The 25,422-nt window shown below is 48.1% G+C and overlaps 2 protein-coding genes across 2 annotated transcripts in view; both read left to right on the forward strand.

The window, feature by feature from the left end:
- The first annotated feature begins 6,868 nt into the window (after window positions 1-6,868).
- The window catches only part of LOC125950168 (uncharacterized), a 94,874-nt gene continuing 76,320 nt past the window's right edge, over window positions 6,869-25,422 (forward strand). The window contains 2 exon segments of the mRNA XM_049677872.1: window positions 6,869-7,367; window positions 18,413-18,455. The gene's annotated coding sequence lies outside the window, so the exon portion shown is untranslated.
- LOC125950219 (uncharacterized) overlaps window positions 15,474-25,422 on the forward strand; it is a 486,985-nt gene continuing 477,036 nt past the window's right edge. The window contains exon 1 of the mRNA XM_049677988.1: window positions 15,474-15,477. The gene's annotated coding sequence lies outside the window, so the exon portion shown is untranslated. The remainder of the gene's footprint in view (window positions 15,478-25,422) is intronic.

Here is a 25,422-nt window from a genome sequence, read left to right on the forward strand (position 1 = left end):
CGATCTTCGTGATAATCCTTGATTGCAAAATTAGCATCTATTCTGCCTTCCTAGAACCAACACACAACAATGTACCTAATCGCTGGTCAAGCCCCTGAGCGAAACGTGGCATTCGCCTCTCGATGTCTCGCGAGGAATCGCGATGCGAGCATCGATTTCAAGTGGGGGAAATGTTGCCCAGCCGTGCGTCATATGTTGAAAGTAGAGGAAACTCAACTAGTGGCTCATCAACCGCAGCCACTTAATGGCGGTAAACAAGTGGTTTAAATCAAAGACGTCATCTGCTGCAAAGGCCCATGTCTCCAGGGACGGTCGGGCAACGACAGCTGCCAACTACCGGACACCGGCACCGTCGTGATGGACACCGAAGAGGATCGCTGACTCGCTGATAAAGGCTGATGCTCATTAAAATACGCAAACCATGGTAACGCATATCGCGGCGGCACAACTTGCCGCTAATGCTGTCGTCACGACCTAGTAGGCTGGGCCGCGAGCCAATGGTGACGTAGGTTTGACGGCGGCTTGACTACCGGTAGTGACTGTAGTGCGGCGCACAGGTCTAATCAGTTCTGGAAAGTGGATGCTTTTTGCAATGCCTTGAATTGGGCTAATGCTCTTAGGCTGCTTCGAGGACATCATGTGGCTCGTGCGTTGACTGACGTGAGCGTCTCAAGGTTTCGCCCCCCGAAACAAACTGCGCTTTAAGCGAAGTCCAAAAACCGTCAAACTTTGTCCCGAACGTCATGAGCCCAACTGCTGCCGCACATTAGGGCACATGCTAAAACAATACAGGTCCGAGATTGGGACCACGTTATCGACACGACGGGGTAATACAACCGTTTACAATCGAGTGGAAGTGGCAGTGTAGTTAACAGTTAAGAAGACCCCGAATGGTCTCCATTTTTAAACCATTTCCAACGGTTTGTTTTGCTCCTTATCGCGAGAAGACGAGCAATAGCGTTTGCTGTTGATCAAATCAGCTACATCGAGGTGTATTAGTCTGATAACAGCGACAGAAGCGTGTGCGACCTCTCTACACTGTGTGCCTTCATCTAGACTATCTTTAGCAATGATGGTAGGTGGCATGATAGCAGCGCGGTGCTTTCCGGGGGTGTGTTCAATGTTCAACGATCAAGATACATTCCGTATCGCACAGGAAGTGTGGCGCGCAGTTGTTTTAGGCCCTTTTTTGCTCGATTACAAGAGTCAACAGCAGTTGCACTTTTACTGTATTTGCCGTTTCTATTTCAAGTAAACTCTGTGTAAATTAAATGAACATACACACAAAGCTACTCGAAACATCCAACATTCTAATGCCTCTGAATGGAAAATGTTCTGCCCTTCAAAATGCGTAGTGTCAACATGCTCTCATCGAACTAATTAACTGCTCGATGAATTGAAGTGCAAAATGAAGTGGAGTACAATGGTGCTTCAGAGCCCTGCTCGATGCTTGTTGGCAGAAAAAAAAACACGAATACGACATAAAGTAGCTTGAAACTATGTTCGCAATGAATGCTAATTTCAACCGCCACCCCAGGCACTGAGTAACATCTCGATTCGACGCTCGACGAAACAAAAATATTGAAAACCAAAGCACCAAAGCAAAAGCGGTATCAAGCGATGTACCGATAATGATTTAGAACGAGGCAACGAAAGTGAACCGCTGTTGCTGCATTTGTCATTAGCGAACGACACGACAAAACCTCACTGCTAATGGTCAATTGTGGCAGCGAACGAGGCTTATCCATCGAACCAGGAAATTGGCCAAGTGGTGTCGTTCCCGGTATCGCGGTATGTCACGAGATGCGGCGGTATTCGTTTCCATGAACATCATTAAACTCGTAATGATGCTTCAGTTGGACAGCAGTTGGATGGTAGACCATCCAATCCCTGCTCATTTGCAGATGAAATTGGAAATTGTGACAAGCCAGGACAGCGGTAGCAGCGGCAGAAGCTCTCGATGAGCTGCTTATTAGATTTACGCCAAGTGGTTGTGGATGGTCTGGGGGAGGGATTTATTTCCGGGACAAGTGTTCTTGGCCTGTAATCAATTCCGCCAGCCCCGGCCAATTGATAAGACACTTGACCCACATTCTAGTTAAGCACGATAGCGCTTCGAGCGTTCTTATCGGTTTTCGTTTTATCTTATCATTGCCACGATCTAGCTTATCTGAGTATTACATTTGTAAGACGATTCAGGTTTGTCTCATTGTCACGCTGAAGTTACACAAACAAATCATCCTTCGTTTAAATAAAGCGAAATGAGATGAAATAAATGGACCGCTGGGCACCATTCGCTCGATCCCATTGTATACAGGCAGCATCTGGCAGCTGATAAGAGATCAAGCCCCCCTGCTGAGAGTGTTTCGTTCGTGCAAAGCAGAGCTGTAGCACTGTATGCCAAGATATCATCGCGTTTATATTTAACGCCGTCAGTAATACCGAAAGTGATTCGCGATGGATGATGCTTGTGCAACGTCAGAAGCAACTATTACAACTGCTTCAGATGCGCCACTCTCGTCCGGTGGCACGATATGAAAGCTGCATTTCCCTCGCGAACGCGAAATCTTGAAGGATTCCCTCATTTATCTCACTCCCCGGCAGACGCCAGCTTAGTGAAGCTGTCGAGCCACTATTTGGTTGAAACTTTCTTAAGCACGAACCGCCGGAATGAAGTACTGAATATTTCACAAATTTAGAGCTTCGACTACCGCCACCCCCGGAGTGTCTTGGATCTCGCCGGATAGCTGCTTCACGTGGCCGCGGAAATCGTGGAAGCGGCCGAAACCAAAAAGGAACATTGCATCTGAGCTGTTGGCAATTCTTTTCAACTAGGCTTAACGGTGAACCGATACCTCCGGTGGCGTGGTGGCGTTTTATTGAGAGCGTGTGCTTACGACAACCACACCACCAGACGATCCACTCTATCTCTACTACCACCGTGCCATCGTTTGTTAGAAAGTGAAGATACCCGGGAGAAATCCAAAGAAATGCAAGTTTAAGCCTTCAACCGCCTTTGCTGGTGGTTTCAAGCCTTTTAGGGTGGACGATTGGATTTTAAGAAGAAGGTAAAGTTTGTGGACCATCAAGGACCGCCGCCATTGGACTGCTGCCAAGCCAGATGCAGCCGGAAGTCGGTGGGCCCGGGGGGTGTGGGTTTTCTTGAGTTTTTCCTTCCTCCTTTTTCACCGGAAGTTTCTTCCATTCCAGCCAGAGGCCAACCTTCCCTTCCGTAGCGGGTGGAAAGCGAAAATGAAGCACACGGATGCGGGTGTTGGTAAAAAGAGATGGGGAAGGAGGTTGTGGTCTACAGTTCTGGAAAATGTGGGCCACCACCGAGTTGAAGAAAGTGGTGTCCAGACAGAGTGTCGTCGCCCGTGTCAGTGTCAATGGCACGGTCGAAGGCAGGTTTTCCACGCAGCAATAAGTAGTGCAAACCCACAGAGCCCAGTCATGTAATGGCCGTTTTTTTGTTGTGTGGTTTAGTGCTTCATCTCTTTCAGGTTGACAAGTTATGTTTTGTTATCATTCTCGGTAGTTTATTGAAGAACTGTGTTGCAGAACTGCATCATTTTGGTGCAACGAGCGCAAGATTGTATTCTATTCCCCAGGATCTATAATTTATCAAGAAATAAAGCCAAGAAAGGGACAAAATCTCGGCACGGCGTGCACAGTTTCAGTTTGTTTGATGACATCATTTTGGTTGTAAATTGAGGTATCTACATGCATTCCACGTAATTCATCCCCTGGGAATCCACGTCCACCGGACGTACGCTCTGTGCTCCGGGAGGAGTAATAAATATTTAACATCTCGCTTCCATGCTTCCTCGGCTTACAGTACGCCCCGTTCAGATGCATTCTATGCCAAAGATCCGGGCACCTTTAGAACGAGAGGCGCTTCGAGGTTTTCCCTGAAAATCCGTTGCATTACGTCGGAGCAACCGGCGCTGCCATGGGAACGGTGGCACATGTCGGACGATGGCTACTGCGACAACGATGACGATACTTCAGCGAGGGGCAACCGGCTCTTCGAAGGACTTCGTCATTATTTATGGGTACCGGCCGAAACTGGCGCCTGGTCGCGGGAGGATAAATTTTTTGGCGAAGCATCGTTGCATCTTGAAGGAGAAATATATTTGCTAGGAAACTTTACACACTATGCTCCCGTTGGCTATGGGCTACGCTTTGTTTTCCGTTGCATAAATCTTGTGCAGTAAGGCCGGGCGCGAGCGCGCGCGCTCTCTTATTCGTAGTTTCTTACAATGCTAAACTACTTCCCCCCAGTTTGGAGACTATTTGTTCCAAGATTCGTTGCTTCTAAGGTAATGGTAAAAGGTAATGCTCACATTTGCTAAATGGGATAAACGGTAAGACTCCATCATAAATGTGTTTCTCTTTTGTTATGCGTCCGATTTAGGCTTCAATGCCGATGCTGCTGCCCTTCCTGGGCGACATTCTAAGCAAACGAACATTTATTGTGTTTCTTGTGGGATTTAGAAGCATATTTTAATAATTTCAAACAATATTCACCAAACTCCACCGCACTATGATGTAACCGGGACCCAATCAGGACCTTTGTTTACGGTAATTAATCATTCATGAGGGTCGCAGGCGCTGGTGTGGATGGATGTGTCAATTAGTTGCACCTTTTGTTACTCGCTTAAAACTCCATTTCCACGAATTCACATCCGACCTCGGACCGAACTCACTGCCACCCAACCGCTGAAGGAAAGATTGATTGCTGTCCAGAATTAATTTCTCCGCTTTGGCAAAGCGAGAGGGGGGGCGGGAAACCCGATACAACCGAACCAAACCGACGACCAAGCCGAGAGCCGAGGTGAGAGAGATTGATGCCACGATTTTGCACCTGAAGCTGAGCCTTCGCCGCGATTGACACTTTCGGTGACAGGTTGTTGAGGGTCCATGGTTCTGTCGGCCAGCGGGTGGTTGGCAGGTCGTTTAATTGAAACTAATTATTATTAAATGAAGCCCACCCCTTTGGACCCCTTGGGGCTGATTAAGAATCTCAACAACCCCGTCCGCTCGAAGGAATAAATCGACTTAATTTCGAAGCTTCCTTCTAGAACAATCGTTGGAATGTTTCTGGACGTGCGAAGAGAAGTTCTAGCATCGTTTTCGCGCTAAATTGACTATCAACCATAGCAAGCGTTGTTTCGGAATCGAAAACAAAAAAACCGAAACGGAAAAACAAGAATCCACCCCCGTGTGCCGTGTGCGTGGAAATGGCCTCGATCCAGGGGATTCACAACAGCAAACGAACGAAATGGTGCTCCCGGGGCTTGGCGTGAAACGTGCTTCGGCCACACGTTCAGTCACGGCACCGGTCGTCCGGGTTGTCGTCCGTTTTGTCGCCGAATTAGGTTGGAATGTTGCCAGCCGCTGAGGACAGCAAAAAACTCAAACACAACACAACAACCAACGGGAAACCGGCGGAAGTTGCTTACACCGAATAGCCAGCATCATCATTGGCCAGAAGCGTTTCGTTGGTCGTTTATTTGGAACTTTTCCTCCCCGGGGCGGGTTTTTGTATCGCTGGTGGATCGCTGGCGGCAACTCCATAACGCAATTGAACCGTGCTCGAAGGCCACATGCAGTCGGAAGTCGGTCCGGTAGTTTGTGGAATCGGGTATCACCACCACAACAGATCCAACCGAACTAAATACATTAGATTATCACGGGTTCGGAGTTCGGTGCGCTGTTGTGTGTTTTGATCTGGCAGCACCCATTGTTACGCTGACAGCAAGTTTGAGTGACGGTAATTCATTCGGTGGGGAAGAGAGAAGGAGAGAGTGTAAATTGAATTTCCTATTTTGAATTATCTCGCACTCTCGAGGGTGACATTTGGCTTTTTCTGTCTTTTCATCCCTTCAAAAGCTGCATCCTGGCGAGCGGGCTGTGGGTTCTAAAATTGGTCAGTCACAAGTTCGAGAGACCACACATGTCGTCGTCGGAAGGCCTCGCCTCACCGGTAGAGAAAGTTTTGCCTAGTGAGCGCAAAGAAGTTACTGGCGAGAAATTTTCAGAAGGCATCAGAAGGCAGGTTGGGGGATAGAGTGTAATAAATTATTTTCAACCTACCCCCTCCCCAAAGCCCCAAAAAGGCACACTGACGTTGAACCTAATTGCAATGTCAGGAAAGTTTTGCTGACCCTTCGACCAGTAGAGAGAGAGTCGACAGTAACGCTTTGATTCAATTGAGTGGCCAGCGTCTGTGGGAATTTGTTTATGATTCTCGAGTGCTTGAGGCTTGATGGTGTAACGATCATATATACCACCTTGTTGCATCCTTTCTCTCCATTCCCTAACTCGGAAAATAGTTTGTGATCACTTGCGGTGCGGTGCTCCCCTAGATGCTGCACCAACAACAGTCAACAGTCAACAGCTAACGAGGGTAAGTTTCTAAGCAGCTGCGTGTACGTGCTAGTGATACGTTACTGTCTAGAAAGCACTGTCTCGTCTCGTCCATCGCCCTCAAGCGACCAGTGACATATGACCCTGGAGGAAACTTATACCATCTGCTGTTTTACCGGAAATGATCCCTTAACGGTGCAACGTTCTAGGTTAAACGATTTGATTTGATTACTATTCGGAACGTAAAACCTTTAAAAAAAAAAAGAGAATCAACCCCTTCAGCTTCGATTGCGCCTATAAATCGGCCGCTCGGCAAGACGACACGACACGAAAGCCCGCCGCCACCTTCCCGAAGACCACCGGGGCGTACCGGGAAGAATCGATCGATCTTCGTTTGAAATCTTCTTCGGCGACCGTTGCAAGTTTGAACAAACCCGAGCGCTCGGGGTTTGTGTCTCCGCTAAACTCAACTTTGGGTGGTGGTGGTGGTGGGTGGTGGTGAGTCGGCGCCGCTTCTTCGGGTCGGCCGGTTGATGATCCAAGAGCCGTTGGCCAAACGGAACGTTCTGCCGTTTCAGTTCTGTGCCAAATTCGCTTCCGTCGAGAAGTCTGGCCATCCTGGGGACGAACGGTACGGCTACGCTGGCAACAGGAAGCTCCACCGGGATCCTCCCTTTACTCCAGCAGCAGCAGCAGCAGCAGTAGCACCAGGCCAGGACCACTAGGGCAGGGATTACCAGCAGGTGGGACGACGGTCGTGGTGGCCCCTCGCCTTACGTTCGAAGTGAAACTCCAACTTAACGGAAGGAGCAAGGGATCGCGCACGTGTTGGTGAAGGTGCAGTTCAGTGTGTTAAGAACGTCCTGGGAGATGTGAAATAAGTTTAATCAAATAGGAAAGCAATCGAGTGACTGTGTGAAATGCGTGTGTTCACCTCCCGAAGATACCGGATAGGAGATCGTCTGTTGCAGGGTTCGTGTTGCTGAAGTTAGAGAGTGAGTATTGCCAATAGTGCTTCCACGATTACCTTCTCCCTTTCTTTAGCGATTTTCAAATGTTGGTTTCTCGAGGCCTGTAATGAGAGAAAATTTAAAAAGGAAATCTTTAATGCTACTTCTTCGTCGCGATTCCTCGGAGCAATGTGTCCGAATATCGATCTTCAAGCTCAAGATCACATCGATGCTACCTCGACAACACGACGATCAGTGCCGTAGAACAGTGACAGTGAAACCGGAAGTGTCTGGCGGTGGCCAAGGTGGCGGTGTACCAACCCCCAGAGGCCCAGAGCACGATCGCTCATCATAATCAGCGCTCATTAAGCGCGATGGTGGATTGATGGAGATGATTTTAACAACAAAAAAAAAAACAACAAAAACCAAACGCTCCATCATTCACGTTCCGGTTGGTGTTGTGTGTGCGTCGTCGATGATGATCGAAGAGAAGTGTTGTGGCCCTTTTGCCCCTTGGCTTTGCTGGTGTTTTCCCGGTCGGTAAAAATAACTCCCAACAAGCGCAGCGTGAGAGCAACGTAGCGCAACGAGAGCGGCGTGCTGGTTGCTTTCATAAATTAAATTAGCGGGCCACTATTGGCGCACCACACCGGGGGGGTAGTTCGATTCGATTCGTGCCAGGACAGGGTTAGCATCGATTATTGTGGCCGGTTCAGCGCCGGTTCAACCCCGGTCTGACAACAGAATGACAAGACAAGAGCGACAGTCAGTGCAGCCGATGGTCTGGTGGCCATTTAAAAAAAATCGTGCAGAACCGTGCATCGAGCTTTTTAGTCCTCTAGATTAGGTCCTCTACATTTCTAGTTCTCTAGAAGAGGAACAGGTGAACGCGATTAGTGTGGAACGACGAGCGCAAAGTTACGCTCCATTTATGGTCAAGTCAACTTGTGTGCGGGTGAGCTTCTTTCGTTCTCGATTGATCGTCGCTCAATGCGCAAGTGTGTGCCTGTGTGTGCCTGTGTGTGTCTGGGTGCTTCGAATTGTGACATAAGTTGACCGGGAACTAGGATCAAATTTAGCAAAAAGCAAGGCTGATAGGATTCTAATCCAAGTGTGCATCGTCGAGTTTTATTGTTAGAAAATGGAAGCATCACCAACTAGGCACCATTATCCACCATTTTGGGAACCACACGAGCCATAGTATGTGCCCGTGTGCGTGTGAGTGTGTGTGTGTATGTAACACGCGTTACATAACCTCTCTAGTGTATAGGACGAATTGTGCAGTGTATAGTGTTCCAATATCCGAATATCCTGACGCAATCTCCCGAAAGGCCATCTTGCCGTTGGCCAAATGGCCGCGGACGCACACGAGGACGTGGACCTTAAAATGTGGTTGACTCTGGTGACATTCCGGTCTGGTGGTGTAACTGGATAACCGTGCATGCCGGTGGTGCAGCTACGCGCGTGTGAAACCACCGCCATCGTGGTCGCGACGGTAAATTGGATTAGTGCGACCGTTGTTAGTGTTTGTGATTGATTAGTTAACAAAACATGTGCCTCTAGTGTCTGTGCTTACTGCACAGCAGCAAGGTGTTCGTAGCAAGTTAGTAACACATTAAGGCGATTCCTCGATTTTGTAACTACGATAACGTGCATTGGCCATTGTTCTAGGGTTGATAGTGGAAAGTGATAGTCCTTAGTGTCCAACAGATGGATCCAATCGATATATAGAGAGAGAGAGAGAGAGCGAGCTAGAGACAAAACCCTCCAGGCTGGTTCCAGCTTGTTCTGTGAATGCATTATAGATGTTGATTGTCCTCCGTCGTCTGCATAGTTCTGTGGCCGATAGACGAGCGGAAGGAGGCCCTTTACAGTTCCCAGACGATCCAACGGACGACGACGACGACGACGACTGTTACACCTGCAGGCTAATCCGGCATACGGCGTTACGTGGTAGTAGTAGTAGTAGGCTCTGTCTAGGATACTGTGTTTGTCGGGAAGTGGCCCTCGAGAGTTGCAGAATAAGCAGGAAATCGATATGTAATTGATCCAAGTAGCCTGCGGAATGAGAAGCGTTTTCATTCCGAATGCACTTGGAGTGCAATCATGTTCAACAGTTAAACAAACCAATGATCAACATGCACATTCGCCCGTCATTCTAACGATGATGGTCCCAGCACGATGTCTAGGGACTCGGGTTTGGTAGAATAAAACCCTCCAAAAAACACCGTTCCAAAAAGGGAAACTTCTAGTGCACACAGTCGAGGGAAAAACTTTTGTTTTAAAAAGTTTTTATCATCCACAGTCCATTGAACATCGCAGTCAATGGTGCAGGCAGAAGGCTGCTAGCTGGTTTACTGGAGTGGAAACTATTGATTGAATTTCGTCCGGATAAATCACGATCAGTCGGCTAGAACATTCTTCCTTCAGCAGCTCACCGCAAAGCTTTTTATGAAATAAGGACGCTTGGTATATGTGGTTGGTCCTGTTCGAGATGAGTTTGCTGCAACACTAACCATGCAGAGCGATGTGATTGTGTTCTCTCAAGCGAATCATTACAAACTCCATCGTCTCGGGGGGCGATGCCCTGGCAATGGGTCTGCGGTCAGTGCAGTCTGGACAAAATGAACTCCCAACGAACGAAACAGCTGGAAAAGCAATTTGTTCGGCTGTTTGTAGATGTGTTGCAGAACATTTTATATGTTTTTTTAATATTAATTTTCCACTTCCGGGCAACCGTTTTCCGATGCTGCAATGGGTGGTCCGTGGACTGCATTTGACGACGTTCGTGACTCGCGCCATGCAGCGTTAGTGAAGCGTAGTAAGTGTAAACGTAAACAGGACCAATAATGGCGGTATAGATAAAATGATGATCAACTTTATCCTGTTTGCCTCTCGATGTTGGGTTCGGGAGGGGGGTGGTGGGGGGAGGGGAATATATATATATCTTCCATATTTGTTTGTCTAGCCGTTCGCGGTCTGCCGGGCTGATGCTGATGCTGACCACAGAATGATGTGTGTATGTATATAAATGGGTGTCTGGTTTTCAATCATAAAGCCACACATAAGCCAGTGATGGTTGTGCCAGTGTAACGATCATAAATCATCCAACCACCCATCCACCCTCCCCTCCTTCTGCCATATTGGCGCGGCAGCGAAGCTATCCAGATCTTCGGCGCTGCAATGCTGATCGTGATCGCGATTTCTTTGAAACATCAACCCCATTTCCGCGAAGAGGAGAGCGTGTGAGTGTGAGTGTGAGCATCCTCTCGAGCAACCGCGAAAAGGAAAAACCCATTTTCACCGTCGCGAGGATTGTTGAGTACCGCGCCATCGCGGCCGCATCGTTCGCCCTCCCCGCGCGAGTCGATTTGCGGTTTACCGAACAGCCGCCTTTCGTTTCGTTTCGTTCCGGTTGACAATTAAGCCCTGACGACTGTTTCGATGTAATTACGTTAATCGCATTAATCACTTCCAAACATCCATTTCAATTAGGAAATCCTCTGCCTAATGGATGGCGCGGTAAGCTGTGGACGCTACCGCCAGTTGTGTGGTGACCAGGACCAGGAATTTAAGAAGAGTATTCCGTGTCGCAGACCTTTCGGTCTGTTTTAGAATAATGATTCGTGCTTCCTGCAATTTTCCTCGCCGTGTTTGGAATTGGCATCGTGTTTCTTCGCAATTCTCATGAAATATGATTAACTTAATGATTTCGAACCTTATTGGAATGTGAAACGACCTTCGCTTGGAGCAAACTTCTGCTCCCAAAAACCTTCACGACAGTCCACAATATTATAGCAAATGTATTTCCCATTCCAAACAAGACGCGATTGGAACGTTGCACGTTAGACTACAGTTTGCAGTCAACGACCGACTGTTCGCTGTTGCTGTGATTATGGTTCGAAACGTGTTTAGTTTAAACTTGCCAATCCAAATCCAACCAACCATTCCACGACCATTTTGCCTGCACGCGAGGAAATGGCAAAGCGAATGCATTGCTAGAGCCGGAAAGTCGACTCCTAGGCAACGTAGCAACGATATCAATCCGAGATTTAACTTCCACAATCCCACAAGGCAAGGACAGAGCGGACGGACGGACGGGCTAGAATGGAATGGAATGGAGTCTATCGCCACCATTTTGGCGTGTCGATCGAGCGAAGGTATTTCCTGCGCTGCGAACGAACGAGCATCTTCCAAGTGTTTTCTGCCAACACAACTGCCTCGATTCGCCTTCGATTGCACACCATGGCAAGGGTGGTTGGCCTTCACTATCTTCCGACTGCTCCGCATTCCTTCCTTTTGGGTGAATGAAAAACCAACCCCCCCGGCCGGTGGTCTGTTGCGAGGTGTTTCTCTTCGTTCTGCGGTTGATTATATTATAATATTGCTCCTCGCAGCATCTCGCACTTGGCTTGGCTTGGCTTGGATCGTACATCATGATACATGCTACAGATGCTATCCTTCGCCCCTTACTTCCGTTCGCACATTCTGCGCACGAGTGTGTGTGTGTGTGTGCGAACACCACCACCAGAACGGGTGGGGCGGAAAATGTAATAAAATCAATATCGTAATGATTATGGAAACCTTCCTACCTCGTGGCCGTCGCCGCGTCTGGGTTCCGTTTGATATCACCGCGCACTTCCAATTCGCTTTCCCTTCTCTCTTCCCTTCGCCAATTTCCAAGGCGGGACCACAGATTTGGTGGAAATCTGTCAACAAACCAAACCGTTCGGGGTGGGCGGGCGCTCGATCGAGCTTGATATAGCTGCAGGCGATAATTTCGTCGGGGTGGAATTGATTTCAAAAACCGTGAAGCCGTGAGACTGCCGTGTTGATCGCGTTTCGCGCGATGTAAAACGGTATTCAACGTCGTTAATCGGAAATCTGAGGACCGCTTTTCGCGTGAATTCGTCAGACAGCTTAATAGCAGAGGATTCACAGTAATTCGTTCGGATTAAGCGAGTGCGCGATGACTTGTGTTGAAAGGGTTAAGTGGCAGTGGAGATGATAGGCTTGTAATTTAAAACCTTACAACAACCAACACGAGACGTGCTGCATTGTTGGAAATGAGTACATTACCTATTCAAATGTGAAAGAAAATTTTTTCATATTGTTTTTTTTGTTTTATGCAAAAGAGAGAGTAGTTCCAACTGGATTGCTTTCATAGTCTCTCTCTATACCAGGGGGGGACTCCCTTTTTTTAATTGAATCCCGAGCCCGTTTCCCACACACTAGCAGCCGCAAGATCAACTTTCTGATAGCGAATGTTACGCCAAACGCCATAGTTTTCCGTTCCGTTTCGTAGATATTCATAAGTGAAAGTTGCCCGCAAATGGGAATGGAATACCTCGAGCTGGCTGTGGCTTTGGCGTCTGCTGTGCTTTGCTTCGGAAAAGTTCCTCCATTTCGTGGCCGTGGCCGTGGCCAAAGCGTCGAAACAGAACAGGAGAAAAATAAAGCGAAAAAACCCACTAATTGGTCAACCGATGGTTCGGATGGTTTCTGGCAACAATTTGGCACAAAAGTTGCGGCGACCACGTGATCGGGGTGCGGTCGTACACTCGAAGGGATATCGCCGTCCCCGTGATCTTGAAAGAGGGAATACATTAAACATACAGCCTCTGGGCGTCGGCTTCATGATTCCGTAATTTCATTATGGTTTTCAGTTTCCATCTCGTCCTGTCTTGCGATGTTGCGAACTCCGAGGAGGAGTCACCGACAGGAGAGCAAAATAGACAGAAAGAAAAGGGAGAAGGAAACAATTACTTTGTCCGCAACTCGCCGCAGGTCCTTGTCCTGCTCGTGCTCGTGCCGGGTTGAATGGCTCGGTTTGGATTAACATATTATCTTTTTCGAGGACCCTGCTGTTGGTGTCGGCCATTATTTGGTCGCGCAGAACCATCGGGGCGGCGAGATTTTTGCGACGAAACGTGGTGGTGATGGTGGTGGTGGCTATAAATTATTAATTTTCATGATGGATATTCCCTCGTCCGCGAGCTCATCGTTAAAGACCAATTCATTAGCGACAGGAGGCGCTTGGTGTGGTGTCTAGAGCCTCGAATCAGAAGTAAGTTTCCTCTGAAGCTAACGCAATGATTGCTTCGATTAATCGGCGCCAATGGAACTGCCAGCATTGATTTCCCTGGAAGCGGACTACACGAAAGGCTTTCGCACTTTCTTTATTTGCCTCAGTTGGATAATAATGTTGAATAATAATGCTCTGCCCACCCCCTTGGGGGACACCAAATCCTGTTCGATTTCTCCAAGGAAATGTACTCCTTGAAATCCTTCAGCACCGATCGTGACCGTGTTGTGCGTGTGTTTTATAAAAAATTTATTAATCTTTAATTATCCTATTCACACCCCATCACCACCACCAGCAGTAGTGGAGCTCCCTGAAGGGGTAAACGTCGCTGTAGAGGTCGCTCGGCGTCCGACGGCCACACAGGAACCATTACCGTAAACATGCCGGCTTGCTGGTTTGCTCATTAAATCGAACGGAACCCTTGCTGGCGGGGTGACCATACCACAACCCAAGGCAGGCATGGCGATGTCAGTCCCCGGGGCAATTTACCCGGTTACCGGTTGCCGCTACCGGGATTGGATAACAACCTGGGATCATTATCGGTATATTTTCCGTCCGACTTCGTCCGCCGGGGGAATGGCGAAGCCAAGGCCGGAAAGGAACGTACGGGTATTTCCGTTTCACTCACCTGTCTCTCTCTCTCTGTGTCTGTGTGTCTCTCTCTGTCTCACACTTTCGGTGTGTTGTGAGTAGATGTATCGCATCGTGTGGCTTGCTGGGACCCGCGCGCGCGGTCGCTATGCCAATGTCACGTCTGTGGTTGCGTTCGCACTCCAATCGCAGCGGAATCGGGACCGAAACCATGCGGTGGTTGCCACGCATCGTGTTCCTTTCAGTTTTCCGCCGAATCCACAGCTCACTAGGATGCGTACGTGCGTGTGTGCGTGTGTGCGTGCGCTATCGAGCTACGTGCCGAAATGATTGTTCATTTGATCACATATTTCTCTGTCATCGGAGTGGCGTCACGAGTGACACAAAAACCTACGTCTAGGGTTGGAGGCACCCTGGATTGGAACACTCTAGCTGGTCAGCAGAACCCAAACAGGAGGAAAATGGAAGGAATGGATCCCAACCATATCCCACTCCGCCTTCTATGCTCACCTGCTTACTCACCTTCATCCTGATTGATGATGGCGTCGGGCGCCGCTACACAATTTGTTTGTTCTGCTGCTCGTCCTCGTCCTCGTCCAGCGGCAGTCCTCTAGTGTGCCTCGTGCTACGCTATGCTGTGGAGAGTATTATTTTTCATATTCCAGCGTGTGACGCGATTTATGTGCTGGAGCTTTAAAAAATATGGCCACGTCCGTCACTAGCGCTGGCAGGTTGAGTTAAAGTTTGTTCCAACACACACGGACAGAGCAATGGTCCGTGGTCCGAAGTGGTCCGATCCCGAATTTTGTTGGGTCAACCCCGAGATTAGGTTTCGTGTTTGTCCAGCAGCTACCTCGCCCCCAACGTTGCGGGGCAGTTCCGGTACGTTCGGAAGGTTCGAAAGGCAACCAACGGTGGAGACCTTGTTTGGCCAAGGTTGATGTCACTATGCCACCGTGACCGTGACGTGCTGTGTACAATGTTCATTCCATTTCGCAATTTGTTACAGGTTACAGGTGAAAGTAGCGGCCATGATTGCCATCAAACCGTATGACATCATCATTGCTGCGGTCTTCTTATCACCGCAAATTGCTCTATCGCAGCTCCAACATCTTGGCTGTAGATGTAGCAGACGCCTTTCGCATACCTCAACCAGCGAATGGAAGCGATCAATGAACTCATTATTGATGTATTACCAGTGTTTGATTACGTTCAACTTTAAGCGTAAGCCTATGAAAGTGTGTGTGTGTGTGTGTGTGTGTGTGTGTGTGGCCATAATAATGACAACTTGCTTCCGGGTACTGGAAGATTGGAGCAAAACTGTGTCCCAAAGTCCACCGTATGAGTGCCGCTAACTAACTTTTACGTCGATACCAGCATGTCTCCGCCATCGTCGTCGTCATCGTTATCGTTATCGTCGTTGTGGTCCTACTGATGGTGATCGTGTTGGAAGTTAATTAAAAAACTTTTCTTCCGATCGAACTTCCTGTTCCTGTTCGTTGTGTTTGAGGTGCATCGAAAAGTTGGTCCCCATTTCTGGCCGCTTCCAGGATGATGGTTTAATGTAATACATCCAAACGCACACGCGCACACATACTACCCGTGTATGTAGATTTCGGATATCCTGCCATCCGCTTTTGTCCTCTGTTTCGGACGGTTTGGTCCTTTCTGTGACCGGCAACCGGCGACCGGCGACCGGCCGGTCGATGTCGGCATAATAAGTTAAATTAAAATTTACTCCCAAAGTCAGGAACGGCGTCAGGATCGACGATTGATTAGTAATGTGACCTCGGTACCCGGTATGGCATTACCCCTCCCTGCGTGTGTGTGTGCGTGGTGAAATTATAGGCATTTGGGGCCTGCCTTGGCAAAAATACGAGATCCTCACCAGGTGAGTTACCACCTCCCACCCCTTACCGCGACGAGTATCGATCGGTTAATGAAGGAAATCGAATGCCTCCTTACCTTTCGGTCGCTTGCCAAGGAAATAGGAACGTTTCTCAAGGCTAGCGTTCGAGGGTTCGAATTCCTTTCCATTGTATTCCACCGTTAGTTTGTGTGTGCATGTGTTTGTGAGTTAACCTTGCTGAAGGCTACAATTAACCGAAGAAAAAAAACCGAATATGATACGTTCTTGCTTAGTATAGGCCGGTGGCGAGGTGGAGAGGGAACAGAAAATAAGGAAAAAAGGCTTTCGAAGACGCCACCTTCCACCCCCCCGGCACGAGAATGCCCTGAAAGTCAAATCAATGTCAGCGGAAGTGGGAATGTGTTCGGTGGTTGGTTGGTTGGTGTGTTGCTTTCGACGTTCGAGTCCCAATCTCCGGCGTAGGCGAAGGCCAAATTGCATACCGAGGGGCCAACATCGGGCCACCCAGGGGTGTGGTGACATCGCTACTACAACAGCGATTTTCATTTTCATTTCTATTCCATGTAATTAAGTTAAGGTAGGATGGTGGGTGTGGACTGGTCTTTCGGGGGAGGGTTTTCCTTTCCTTTTCATTTTCTTTCCTTTTATTTCTCAACCTTTTCTTCCGTCAGAGAGAGATCCGGCCTCTGGCATTCCATTTCGCATCTTCGATTCCATCGCAAAGGTACGGCTGGCTGGCAGGCACTGCACTTAACGAAGCTTATTTTTATCTTTTAATCAATAAACCTATTAACCTTTTCCGAATGGGATGGTAAGATTTCATCGGGATGAATAATTCATCCTACGCTCACGAGGGTGCTCACGATGTTTGCTCACGATGAAGAAGATGCCAATGATGGTGATGCCGATGATGATGATGATGATGAAAATGGTGCTCTAGCACCTTTTCACCAATGACACCGAATGAGTCGATTGACAGAGAAGGGAGACCACCCCAATGGGGCGTGGAATGCCGATGGCAAAAAAACCCGGAGACCGGACGAGGCGTAACCTTCAACGTAATACCTAAAAGCATTGTAGCATACTGTGCCTAGCGCCAGCGGGGAAATGAAAGCCAACCCCGCCACCGGAAGAAGAAAATTAATAATAAAATAATGGACCCCAGTCCACATCCTCCCCTAAGGAGGAGAGAGAGAGCAAGAGAGAGAGAGAGAGAAAGCAAAGAGCAAAGTGGCTGATGGTGGGCCACCCCCTCCGGGTTAAGGAGTGCGTAATAAGGTTTATGATAAAAATAATTGAAGGTCTCCGGACGTGAGAGGAGGTAATTTTTGGGATGTTTTTTGCTCGCACTCGCTTTGCTTCTGGGAAAATCCCACGAAGACGAAATGCGCTGCCGCTTTGAGCTGCAAAGCGCTGAATAGATGATTTGAAGTCAATGGTGGGACCAGAACGCTTGTCCGAAGGAGCCGGAAGGACGCGCAGTTATCTTGTTACGTGGCTTCTACTGCTGCTGCTGGATGGCTATTTAATCTTCTTCGCCAACGAAGCCAACGAAGAAGAGCTCACTCCACAGTTGAGCCTGATTTGTGACAACTTGAAGGTCAATTCCAGGAAGTGCTGCGTTGTCCCCCTTACCGGGAACACGCACAAACTTATCCTTTTCATCATTGCTCTCTCTCTGTCTCTCCTTCCGTTTTCGCCGGCAGCCACGGCCAAAGTTTCGCGTAAAGAATGCGTGCGAACCGCCGTGGCTCTCGATCCGTCGTCAGGCGCCGTCAATTTCAAAGCGATTGAAGGATCCGTCAGCTCCAAAGGAATGGCCAGGACTAGCGTCTCCACTCCCTGTTTTGGGGGGCCCGTTCCGGTCCGCACGGGAACGGGAAACATTCTTTGAAGTGTGACCTAGACGAGACGAAGATCGTCAAAATTGGACAGCTGTCAGTATGGTAGCGAGATGGGGGAGGTAGATGATTTTCCATTTCCGTTCACCCCCCGAATTCCCGCTACTCATTGGTTCGGTTCGCATTCGGTCGCTTTCCATCGCGTCATCGCCACTTCTCACTCCGCGGACGACGACGATGACGACGAGGTTCATGACCTGGCATTGCTGAGCCGTGAAAGTTTAATATTTTATGGCACAATCAAAGTACATGCCAGTCAGCTGAGAAACGCCAAGGGCCGGACCGGAAACAACTGGTTCGTTCGGGATCAGGATTTCCTTGTCGAAAGCTATTTGAAGACCATAAATGTTTAACGATCTAGTTTCTTCGCTACGCAGTGCTGGAAGACACGCGCGGGCGCCCCACTTTCGTCGTTGCAAGTTCGGTTGTTGAAAGACCAATAGGTCAGAGCGATCATGGCCGTTCATGGCGTTATTTCGTCTAAACATTCGGTGTGTGGTAGCTACGAGCATTCGTTACGTGTTGGTCGTTTATTGAACTAAGTGATTACGAGCGAAGCGGGCAGACAGGCGGTTCTTTTAATCTTCTATGCATCGCATCACTGTTATCTATTTATTTCTCTCTTTTCTCTCGATCGTTACAGCACACGGAAGACAGAGATGTAGCGCACTGTTGGTTACTAGAAGGTAAGATTCAATTTATATAAATATTCAATGAGCTTTCTTACGCCTTAAGTATTGAGTAATGCACACCACTACTCGAGGGTATAAACGTGTCAAAAGTGGTGAAAGTAGCTTTGACAACTCAAAACAATCCATTCTCAACAAAGAAGGCTCCGAGGGTTGTTCTCCGCAACAACAGGTTGCGGTTGAAATTTCTTTAATGCGTCCCATCAAATCCGTGCAGACCCTCGGGTCCTTTTTGGTGAGTGAGTAATTAATTTGGTTGTTTCCTACGGTTCGGACGCATTGTCCTGTCCCCGAGAGCGAGCAAGTGATACTGTTTGTCATCTCTTTCACGTACCACATACACACACAGATACACCGCAGTTCCATTGTGAGGCCAGTGACGATGGTGGTGGTGATGCCGGTGTAATCCCAGTAATTTTCCGTTTTGTGTAAAGTTTTGTGTTTTTCTTTAAGCTTCAACGCGCGGGCGGCCCCCTCACGGACGCGGATCGTTTCTGATCGTTTGGAGTTAATTAAAAGGAATTGTGTTGTTTGCTGGTGTTGCGCCGAGCTTTTCGGCCAGACAGCTGCTAGGCTTGTTGTATCACGATGATTGATAAGATTCTTCTATGAAGAGTGAGTGAAAAGCGAAAACGGCGACGCTACGACGGCGAGCATTATGGAAGTTTGCCATTTCATAAAGGATGTTGTTCCCTTGATATCCATCAATTTCGAGAACATTTTGTATTGTTTATGCACCGTTCGTCGGTTGCTTAGTTGAGAATGAGAATTCATAATAGGCCCCAGGCATAATGGTTTGTTTTTTCATCAAAGTTGCTTCAATATAGAAATAATTTTCGGCTGCTTTATCGGAGATGTTTCATTCACATTTATTTTATCGTAAAGTTAAAGTCAAATGAAAAGAAATATGTTTTTCATAAAACGTAGCATTTTAAAGTCTCTTCTTTATTTGCATCACGAATCTGTTCCAAATGTTAAACAAAACTGATTTATTTAAATTACATTGTCGCATATTCTGGCAGAAGCAACAACAAGAGACCTCCCCCCGGTGCACTCGAAGTGTGTTTTTGATTAACCCAATTGTATGGATGATTGAAAAACAACTTAATTGAACATACGAAAATCACGGTATGACCTGACTATCCATTCCCACAAGTGTTTGCATGCAATTCCTCGAAACGGCCACCGACGGTGTGTGTGTTTGTATCGACAAACAACGACAACAACAACAACAGCCTGAGCACCAGGCAACTCGGGGACAATCTCGATGGGGCGATGAGCATGATTGCATGATGCCGCCTGCAGCAAACCATCGCAATCATTCTCACCATCAATGGCAGGTGATGAGCCGATACTAATTGAATTTTAATTAGCGGTCGCGGGTGTATATTGCACGCAGATGTACCACACACATAGACAAGCTTGAGCCCTGGTGGACAGGCGTAAAATGGTGGTTGATTTCGATCCCACAATCGGCTAGTGATCCACCGGCGATTAAACGCGGCGTTAGCTGTCACCAAATTAGGGCGGAGCTTAATCGTGAAATCGAAACTGGAGCAGTTCTGTGATGATAGTCGAGGCAGCTCGATTTCACTAAAAAAGTGAACTTAAAGGAGGAGTTGTTAGGTTGTGCCAGATCACTGATCCGTATCCGTCAAGTCAGTCAGCGAACAAACACCGTGGAGCTCTCTTCACACACGCGCGCCACAGTAAGTTTTGTTACCGAGCGACCGATCCTGTTCCTGTTCCGGCGCTATACAAACACTTCGCTCCCTGTTGCCTGCTGATGGCCTGATAGCTGTTGCGGTTTCCGCGGTTGCTGATCTAGTCCACCCGGTTGCCACTAGGACGCATCAACAGCAGCTCCTCGACGCGAGTGGCGCGAAGAAGATGGCTCTAGACATAAGACACACACACACGCCATAATCAAACGGCTAACAACAATTCGGTAGCCAGCCAGTCAACGCCAACGGCTCTTCGGAACAAAACTCCACTCCTGAACCGGTGTCTACATAACCCGATTCCTACGGCCTGACGCGTGTTTGTCTAGCGCTGGCACGCGAGTAAACAAACATCGCGGCCGCGGCCATAGTTTTATGGAGCATACAGATGACAACCGACCGAAACGAAACGCTCTTGTGCGAAGATAAACAGTTTCCACGGGCGCGCGTGGGTTGATGATGTTGCTGCTGCTGCTGACTGCTGCCTGCTTGACGATAGCTAATGAAGTTTCTCTTTGCGTAACGGTCTTCTGGAGTGTAAATTCCAGCGGTTTTTCTTTTGCGTTGCGTGGCGCTGCTGCAGATCGTCAGCAAACAGTAGTCCTGCCGGCAGAAGGCAGGAAGGCAGGGAGGAAGGAAGGCTGGATGGCAACATAGCAGCTGCGAAAATGATGTGCTGCATGTTCGGCGGTTCGGCTCCACATCTCGCCATCTAGTATATCTCATTTTTGGTCCATTTGCTATTCATCCATTTGCATTTGCGAACTATGCGCGGTTGTTATGCGCATAATGGTGCCATCTCACTGGAATGTAAATACGTCGAGCAGCAGTAGCAGCAGGCAATATTCATGATTCGCTGGAAATCAGAATTATGTCCGTATTGCCCCTTGTGGCTACCATTTGCGGGAGTGCTCGAGTATTGTTACGGCCGCTAGTTAGCATTTCGTGGGTTGTTCTGTTGTTTGGTGGCGATTTCCCATGCCGTCACCACTTGTTTGGTAGCAGATCTCAAGGGGATGTCATTGACTCAGCAAGACATTGACCATTCCTTAATGTGGTGTTCTAGCTCGTAGCGTGTCCCGTTTGGTATTTATAGTTTATGCGAACTACTTGTGGCTGTCGCAATCGCAAAACGATAGAAAACATGTGCTCGAACGGGAAGGATTTCAACAATATTTTCATTAGCAGAATGTCATTTATTGGTGTTAAGCTCCCCTTACATGGGCAAATTATTTTTCTAATTTTTCCTGTTTTTAAATGTTTGCCAAACAATTTGCTCTCGAGCTCAATCGAAATTTTGTTTGTTGTATGAACCTTGTTTATGTTTTGTTTGTCACAAATGTTTGCCTGTAACTTTTTGGTAGGCTGCGACTTGTTAAATGGTACCGAGCAAAGATTTTTTTCTCAAAACTGAGCCTTTCAACTCTGCCGGTTGTAAACGAAAAGACTGTATGGAGAACAATTCGCCTAAGTTGTGGGGATAGGTTTTTGATGTAATTGATTCTGGATCTAGTTGCCGTTTGCATATTATGTTTTATGTTAACGCATTCTAATTCTATCGAGGTAAAAAAAAATCTTTCATAAATTTCGATTTAATTAAGCATTCTGTTCGACACAACCTGTTTTGTCTAATCGAAGAAAGACGACGCACCGCACTCATTACTCTCCAGCCCCGGAAAGGATTACTGTGATTACAAAATTTCCTGCCGGAAAACCCCTTGGCCCTGTGGCGGCTGGCCACAATCCTGGTTGTCCGAATTGTTGAAAACTCCGGGGCAAAATGATGAACGGGCTTGCGGCCAAAAAGCCATCCCGGGTACCACCGGTGCTCGGTCGGTCTGGCTGGCTGCTAGCCATGATTTATGTTTTGAACGTGTCCACCAATGTAAGCGACACACACATGTTAGTCGTGCCATACGAGAGCAGCACGAGGGGGCGGGGTGTGAGCAGCATTCAAAAACGGGATTTGAGGACTTAAGCCCGGGACTGGGGCTGGGGAGTTTTCGGGAAATAATTAAAACCTAACCACGTTCAATCGGCCAACGATGCGAGCGACCCAAAACCCCGGTGGGGAAAGAGAGAAGAGAGGACACGACGACGTGGATCCGTGGACCGAAAAAGGAGTAAGTTTTTCAACTCGCTGGTTACAGTGTCGAGCGGGCTTTTGGGGCGTTCGTTGGCTGGAATTAATTAAACAATAAGCCAGCGCTTATTTTTCATTCCCAACACACACACACACACCAGTTTGTTTCTTCTACTACCTTTTTGTTTCGGCGAGTGAATCGGTTCTGGTGGTGGCCAACGATCGACGGATTCGTTGCGGACCACCAATGGAGGCGCCTGGTCGCTCGTTGATTGAAGACCACATCTCCACAACACCATGATGATGGGTGTTTTCCAACAGTTTCTGTGGATCATGACACTCACAGCCACACCAATACCACCACCAGCGCGTATCCCTTTTTCTCCATCGGTCCGCTCTGTCAATGGCGCAGTGCATGTTAAACTTTCGCGACTTCGCGAACGCGAACGCGAACGCTGAGCTGTGCCCTGGAATGGCTGGCACGGAGTGGCCAATTTGCTGCCGCTCACCAGCGCGCAACGACTCTTTCGTGGCAGACGACGAAAGTCGCTGCAACCGGTGGGATGCTATGAATTTCGGGAGAATCGTTCTCCATTCGTCCGAAGCGCAACCAGCAGCGAAAGGATAAAGTTTTAATTGAATATGGGATTATGATGGGTTCATCCGCGGCACTGATCGACGGACGGACGGACGGACCAACGGATGGACGAACGAACGGAGGCTACGACCAGCAGCTGGATGGACAGTTAAAAGGTTAACGAAAGGTTGCAGTGAGTTCGATGCACTTCAAGTCAGAACCGATGGAAAGCTGCTTGAAAGGTTTAAGATAAAAAGGTCAGCCCCTTCGATCTTCAAGCGGACCCGTGGTCGAGGAAAGGTGCGTTCCGTTGGTTAAAATGAAACACACGCACACAAACAAAACAAACAGAGACAAGTGTTAGGATGGTGATGATTTTTGGCACGATTAACGCTGCATCATGGTTTGGTTGGACCAAGGGTTACATTGATCGGTTCAAAAAACATTATCAATCCAATTTAGGTGATCCAATTAAGTAGGCGGCAGTTTGCCAACGAAACGTTCCTCGCTTTCGGTGTTATTTCTGCGGCTATTAACTGGAAAATCCGATCCCACTTATCCATTTGGTGTATTTTTTTTGCGATTTAACTCTCAACTGGCTATTCCATTTCCCGCTGTTAATCATCTTTACTGCGGGTGCCCCCTCCCAAATGGTGCTACCGGGGGACGCTGCTGCTAATCCTCGCACTCGGGTCGGACACACACATACACATTACTCAACGGTCCTCCCCCTAAAAGACTGCCGGCTGCCCGGAGGTATTAAAACCCCCCGAGTCCCGGGGTTTTGCTAATTGATTCTCAAAAACTAATTGGAAATCCCATCAAATCTGGCCATAAACATCATTCTCGGGGCCTCCCCTTGGGGGTGACGACCCGAAAACACGTTTCATTCGGTGTGTGTGCTACTAATGTATGTGTGTATGTGTATATGTGCGATCCCAGTGTACTCATACATCAAAAATCGGCAGACACACAAATGGGCAACGAGCAGCGCCGGGCCGAAAGCACCTTCCCCCTCCCCCTCCCCTTGGATTAGTTGCTAATTTTAGTAACCGAACCTCGAGGGCAACCAGCAGACCGAGAGAGACAGATAGAGATAGAGCATTGTAAATGCATTAATTTAAAAGCAATCGATCGGCTCTACACACACACACACTGTGGATGAACATAAGCATACCAGGGGTTTTATTTTATGTTGGAAGCCCCCCTCCCTTTTCGATGTTTTCTCCCTTTTTTGTCTTTTTCCATCGGCAAAATATTCGCACACACGCACACACGCACGATTGGGCCTTTTTGCGACGCTCGATCGATCATGCAAACAGCATACGGAGCAGGATGGGAGCTAGACCCACCTCCCCACCCACTCCACCCCTCACTGGCGTTCGATTGGAAGCCGATCGTTAGGATTGTTATCTTTTCCCATTCGCTTCCATCACTAATTCCGAATCCACTCTCAATGGTTTTCGCTCGGTTTCGGTTTTTATTGTATTTTGCCTCGTATTAGGGTCTCGCGTCTCGCGCGCCTAAACAAACACAACATTTGGCCACCGATTTATCGGTGGTGATGGTGGAGCAGTGGAGTGAGTGGCGAAGGAAAATATTATCCCCGCGTTCTTCGCGAGCGCCACAAATCCCTCTGCGTGGAGGTGGAGTATAAATAAAAACTGGCAAACGAATAAACAAGGGGCAGGGATGTGGAGTATGTGGGTGGTGTTGCCTCCCTTCACCGTCTCGTATGCCAATATTTGTCACGTTTTCGTTCGCGCAACGGAATGGCCCGCTACTTACTGCATTGCCAAAAACAGGAAACGCGAAAACGACGGAAACAGGCTCACATGAAAGAGAGAAAGAGAGAGAGAGAGAGAGAGAGAGAGAGAAAGAAGAAAATGAGAGAGGGAGATAGTTATTTGGCTCGGAAGATGAGTGTAATTCGATACGGTTCTGGTAGCAAAATAAAAAAAACACACACACAACATTAGCAGCAGCACCATCACCATCACAAAACTAGATCGACCGTTTGACAGATGAACCGAGGATGCATGTGTGTATATAGCCTGCATGGCAACGATGAGAAGTTCAAGGTTACTTAGATGAGTGAAGGAAATCGGCAGCATCTTCCAATTTCAATAAAATGAAGAAAGAAAAAAAACCACAAACCATTTCCGATCCAAGGACTCACCGAAAGCATTGTCAGCAGTCAGCACAGGATGGGAACCGACCGGCCATGCGGATGGGCCACCAGGCGGCGGAGATTCGTGTAAAACCACCACTAATCCTGTGATTGGATTTTGAACTCTAAACCGCTGATGCTGCGCAGCGCAGATTGGAACCGTCTAGTAGCATTGTAGCATTCCAGGCCACGTACCCGGTGGCCTCTACAAACGAACGAACGAACGAACGAAGAAAAGCTGACACACAAAGCCAACATACAAGCTATTCAACCTCCTTCACTTGATACGTGCACTTACGTGGAGGACTCTCGATTGGAAATGCAGATCATTATCGCAAACGTTGTGCAGCTTCCGATCTGGAATCAATGCTGCTGCTGTTGCGGCTGAGGATAAGTGCATGTCTCCAGACAGA

The sequence above is a fragment of the Anopheles darlingi genome, chromosome 2, assembly GCF_943734745.1.
Source record: "Anopheles darlingi chromosome 2, idAnoDarlMG_H_01, whole genome shotgun sequence".
Classification (NCBI taxonomy): Eukaryota; Metazoa; Arthropoda; class Insecta; order Diptera; family Culicidae; genus Anopheles; species Anopheles darlingi.